The 5,486-nt window shown below is 45.0% G+C and overlaps 1 protein-coding gene across 1 annotated transcript in view; it reads left to right on the top strand.

Moving 5' to 3' along the window:
- Positions 1 to 5,486, top strand: part of LOC134339022 (forkhead box protein O3-like) — a 237,867-nt gene that overhangs the window by 673 nt on the left and 231,708 nt on the right. The gene's annotated exons all lie outside the window — the stretch shown is intronic.

Genomic DNA, 5,486 nt, shown 5'->3' with positions numbered 1-5,486 from the left:
GTATGCTCCGTTCACAGGTGCAAGGCACATCGCCTGTTGCATTTGTACAAACGCACACCCTCTCACACGCAGAGGTCTCCGACTGGTTAATACTAGTGACCCTCCCTCCGCAGGAAGCTTTGTATTCATCTCGTCACTGTGAATTTAAGTAAGGATTGTTCTGCAGAGCAAGGTGTCTGGTTTTGAACAGTAGGCGAGGCGATTGAAAAGTTTATCTGTCAATCCGTTTCCGTCCCCCGCTCCTGCAGAGCAGCCGGTGCTGGGGAAACCGGTCAGCGCGCTTTGCACTTGTTGAACGCCTGTGTGCAGACGTCAGGAGCGCTGCCGTTCTGGCTGCACCGGGTTTCAAAGTGCAAGCCGGAGAAGTTGGCAATGGTTAGGCGAATTCAGCAGGGAACCTGGTGAATATGACCGATAGTGGCTGTCCTGAGACGGGGAGTGCAGTGAGCCGGTTGGAGTTTCAGTTGCAGACCCAAAATCCCCCCCAAAAAAGCGCCTTGCTCTGTGGTTGTTTGAATTACAATCTTTCTAATGTACCTTTAGTGTAACTGTTTTCTTGGTGCCAAGGCGATTCATATCGCCTCCCGTTCTAATTCCCGGAAGATAAACACGAGTTATAATCATCAGCTGGTGGATGTACAATCGTGCGCTGAAAGATTGTAGCGAGTGGTTTGCGTGTGTGCGTTGTGGCCGCTGTAGTAGTACTCCCGTTGGGGGAGTGAGCTGGAAGCAGTTCTGTCGTTCCATCGTGTCCTTAGATTACCTGCTGTGGCGTGCTTTTAAGTCTCTATTATTCAAAGTTCACAGTAAATTTATTATCAGAGTACGTATATGCCACCATATACTACTCTGAAATCCATTTTCTTGCGGGCATTCACAGTAAATGCAATAGAATTAGCGGAAAAACTACACGCGACCGAGGAGCAGCCAATCTGCAAAGGAAGACACATTGTGCAAAATACAAATAATAAAAAATACGTAAATAAATTATCCTGAGAACATGACTTGTGCAGTTCTTGAAAGTGAGTCTATAGGTTGTGGAATCAGTTCCGAGTTGGGGTGAGTGAAGCTATCCACGCCGGTTCGGGAGCCTGACAGTTAAAGGGTAATAACTGTTCCTGAACCTGGCGGGATGGGACCTAAGGCTCCTGTAGCACCTTCTGGGTGTCAGCAGCGAAAGGGCTGCATGGACTGGAAGGTGAGGCTGCACATTTTTAAAAATAAATGAATAACACTGCGAACACAAATTGCAGAGCCCTTGAGAGTGAGTCTGTAGGTTGTGGAGTCAGTTCGGAGTCGCGGTGAGTGAAGTTATCCACGCTGGTTCAGGAGCCTGATGGTTGTAGGGTCATAACTTTTCCTGAACCTGGTGGTGTGGGACCTGAGGCTCCCGTACCCCCCATTCGATGGCAGCAGCAAGAAGAGAGCACGTCTCTCTTCTTTGAGGGGGTCCCTCAAAGTAAAACTGAACCTCTTTCAGCAGCAGCGAGGAGTGCTTTTTAAGCAACAACAACAAAAAAATACTTCTGAGAAGTTACCGTGGAGGTGTTGGTTGGAATCAAGCGCCCACTTACAGAGGCAAAGAGTGGACGGCGTATCTCCTAAACGCGTTAAGTGATGACGAGTCAAGTATAGCTAAACCAAAGGCAATTTCAGCTGTGACTATCCGGCCGTGACTGACTACTATGTTGCATAACTTATCTGAAGTTGGAATTGTTTTAGTCGCCCCACTGTAGGATGTTGAGGCTTGGGAGAGGGTGCAGAAGAGGCTTACCAGGATGCCGCCTGGTTTAGAAGGCATGTGCTATCACAAGAGGCTGGGTAAACTTGGGTTGTTTTCTCTGGAGCGCCAGAGGCTGAGGGGAGATCTGATAGAGGGTTACAAGATTATGAGAGGCACGGATAGAGCAGACAGGGAGTATCTGTTTTTCAGGGTTGAAATGTTTAATGCCAGGGGGCATGCATTGAAGGTGAGAGGGGTTGGGTTCAAAGGGGATGTGAGGGGTACGTTTTTTACTCAGAGAGTGGTGGGTGCCTGGAATGCACTGCCTGGTCTGGTGGTAGAGACAAATACATTAGAGGCTTTTAAGAGACATTTAGATAGGTACATGGATGTAAGGAAAATGGAGGGATGTGGACATGGTGTAGGTCAGAGGGATTAGTGTTTGGTCATTTTTCGATTTGTTTTTCAGCTGGTTAGGCACAAATTGTGGGCCGAATGGCCTGTTCCTGTGCTACACTGTTCTCGCGTGTGCCAAATTCTGAGACACTATTACTTAGACTGGCACTTTACAATAGGCCTTTGCAAATAAACCATCAGTAGCTGTGCGCCAGGGTTTTCTAAAACCTTGCTGCTGTGTGTTATCTTTAGCCAGTCCTACCTCCCCACTGGGGATGCCTGTTTCACTCAACATGTCAAGAGAGCCTTCCGTCTGGGAAGTTCTGCCATAATCTGTGTCACAACCAGGGATCATTTTTAAGAAAAGGATTTTTTTTCCCCGTCAGTTAGTATGTGGACTGTATTTTCTCGGTGTCTCCTTGTGGGTTTGCATCGTCCTTGGACTCTTCATCTTTTCTGAATGATTGTTTGTCTGGTTTTTCACTTTATGTTACCGGTGTCTCATTTGGGATCATGGGGATTGTTAAACTCTTTGTACTTATCACTTTTATTCAATTTGGGATGCTTTAATTATCATGGAATTTTCAATGTCTGGAATTCCCACATGTATTTCGGGGTGAGGGGGAGCATGCCAACCCCTCTTGGTTGGGTGGTTGTGGTTCTTTGTCGGGTAGAACCCAGAGTGAGTGCCTCTGTGTATCGTCAGTGATTTCTGTCCATCAAGGTTCCATACAGATTGCCTTAACCTTTGTGAGTTTTTCTAGTTAATGTAATGAATCTTCAGTTTTGTTTGAATTGCCAGAGTCTCTGTGATTCCTACACTTGAGTTTGCTAGCGATTCTCACAACCATTGTCCTGCAAGGTTAGATATCACAAGAGAGTCGCCTTCCATTGTGAGAGCGAAGGGTTCACTTGGGTGTCATTGTGTGTAACTGGTCTTTTCACCCTCTAAGCAATCTTCTAAATAAATGTCGCAAATCCGGGTTAGTAATGATTTGAGGAGCATGGAGTAAGTGTGAGATATCAGTGAAGAAGCAATGGACAACAGCATTGGAGAGGTTTCAAATGAGGTTCACAAAAATGATTCCAGATTGAAAGGCTTGTCAAAGGAGGAGCGTTTGATGACCCTGGGCTTCTACTCACTGGATTTCAGAAGAATGAGGGGTGACCGCATTGAAACCTATTGAATGTTGAAAAGCCTTGATAGAGTGGATGTGGACAGGATGTTTCCTATGGTGGAGGAGTCTAAGACCAGAGGACACAGCCTTAGAACAGAGGGACATCCTTTTAGAACAGAGATGAGAAGGAATTTCTTCAATCAGAGAGTGGTGAGTCTGTGGAATTTGTTCCCACAGGTGGCTGTAGAGGCCAAGTTACTGGGTGTATTTAAGGCAGAGGTTGATAGTCAGGGCATAAAGGGATACCTGGAGAAGGCAGGAGATTGGGGCTGAGAAGGAAAATGGATTAGCCATGATGAAATGGTGGAGCAGACTCGATGGGCCAAGTGGCCTAATTCTGCTCCAATAGGCTGGTCCTGGACTTATTTCATAATTTACTGGCATAGTTTACATATTACTATTTAACTATTTATGGTTCTATTACTATTTATTATTTATGGAGCAACTGTAATGAAAACCAATTTCCCCTGAGATCAATAAAGTATGACTATGACTATGACTATCTTATAGACAACAGGGGGGTGGGACATGACCTCTTTGAAAGAAGCAGATCATCCTTGCTTCTTTTACTTTCAGTAGTTTAAGTGATGTATAACAGTATCTAACTTGGTAAAAGTATTAAAATAGTCTTTCTATCATTAAGGGGCTCTTCCTCACTCGGCAGAAGCTACATTAGAACTAGTTGGTCTACAGAATTGGTCATCTTCTGAGTTGACTGATTGACTTGAAGCCCATTTCCTTTGCACCTGTGCTGACGGTTTCAAATCAGTAACCCATTCTCTGGTGTCTATTTCTGTGGTCTGCTGCTCTGTGACTCTTGCCTTGGAAATTCCCGTCCGAGCAGGTTGACTTGGGGTAACTGCGTAGTTCAGTAGAGTCATAGAGTCATACAGCATAGAAACGGGCCCTTTGGCTTTACTGTTCCATGCAATCCAAGGCCCAAATATAAGCTAGTCTTGTTTTCCTGCATTTGCCGATATCCCTCTAAACCAAGGCTTCTCAGCCTTTTTTATGCCATGTATCTTTACCATTAACCAGGGGGTCTGTGGACCCCAGATTGGGAACTCCTGATCTAAACCTTTCCCATCCATGTACCTGTCCAAGTTTCTTTACAGTAAGATATATATCTGAATCAGGTTTAATATCAATGGGTTTCAATAGGTACATTTAATGTCAGAGAAATGTATACAATATACATCCTGAAATTCTTTTTCTTCGCAAACATCCATGAAAACAGAGTGGTGCCTCAAAGAATGAATGACAGTTAAATGTTAGAACCCCAAAGCCCCTCCCCCAACTCACCCTTCCCACGCACAAGCAACAGCAAAGCGACAACCCCCCCCAGCAAAAAAGCATCTGCACCCTCCACTGAGCACTCAAGCGTGCAGCAAAGCATCAATGCAGACACAGACTTGCAGTACCCCAAAGACTTCTTGTTCACCGGGTACTCGACATACCACAGGCTCACTCTCTCTCCCTAATAAGGGAAAAAGAGATGTCCCTGTTTCACTAGGGTATGTCTTGAAATTTGTTAATTTTGCGGCAGTAGCACAATGCATTACATGATAAATACAGAAAAAAAACTGTGGATTACAGAAAATATGTATACTGTATGTATATTAAACAGTTAAATTAAATAAGTAATGTAAAAACAGAAATAAAAATAGTGAGGTAGTGTTCATGGGTTCAATGTCCATTCAGAAATCAGATGGCAGAGGGGAAGAAGCTGTTCCTGAATCGCTGAGTGTGTGTCTTCAGGATTCTGTATCTCCTTCCTGATGGTAACAATAAGAAGAGGGCATGTCCTGGGTGATGAGGGTCCTTAATGATGGACTGTCCTTTTTGAAATACTGCTCACTGAAGATGTCCCGGATGCTACGGAGGCTGGTGCCCATGATGGAGCTGACTAAGTTTACAACACTCTATAGCTTACTTCGATCCTGTGCAGTAGCCCGCCACCCCACCTCCATCCCCCACCCCCACCATGGGTGATGTAACCCATCAGAATACTCTCCATGCTACCTTTGTAGAAATTTGCAAGAATCTTTGGTGACATACCAAGCCTCCTCAAACTTCTAATGAAATATAGCTGCCGTTGTGCCTTCTTTGTAATTGCATCGATATGTTGGGCCCAGGATAGATCCTCAGGGTTGTTCCTGATATACCAGACTCAACCACATCCTCTGTCA

The sequence above is a fragment of the Mobula hypostoma genome, chromosome 28 (genome assembly GCF_963921235.1).
Source record: "Mobula hypostoma chromosome 28, sMobHyp1.1, whole genome shotgun sequence".
Lineage (NCBI taxonomy): Eukaryota > Metazoa > Chordata > Chondrichthyes > Myliobatiformes > Myliobatidae > Mobula > Mobula hypostoma.
The sequence above is the reverse complement of the archived record's forward strand: the minus strand, read 5'-3'. Positions and strand labels throughout refer to the sequence as shown.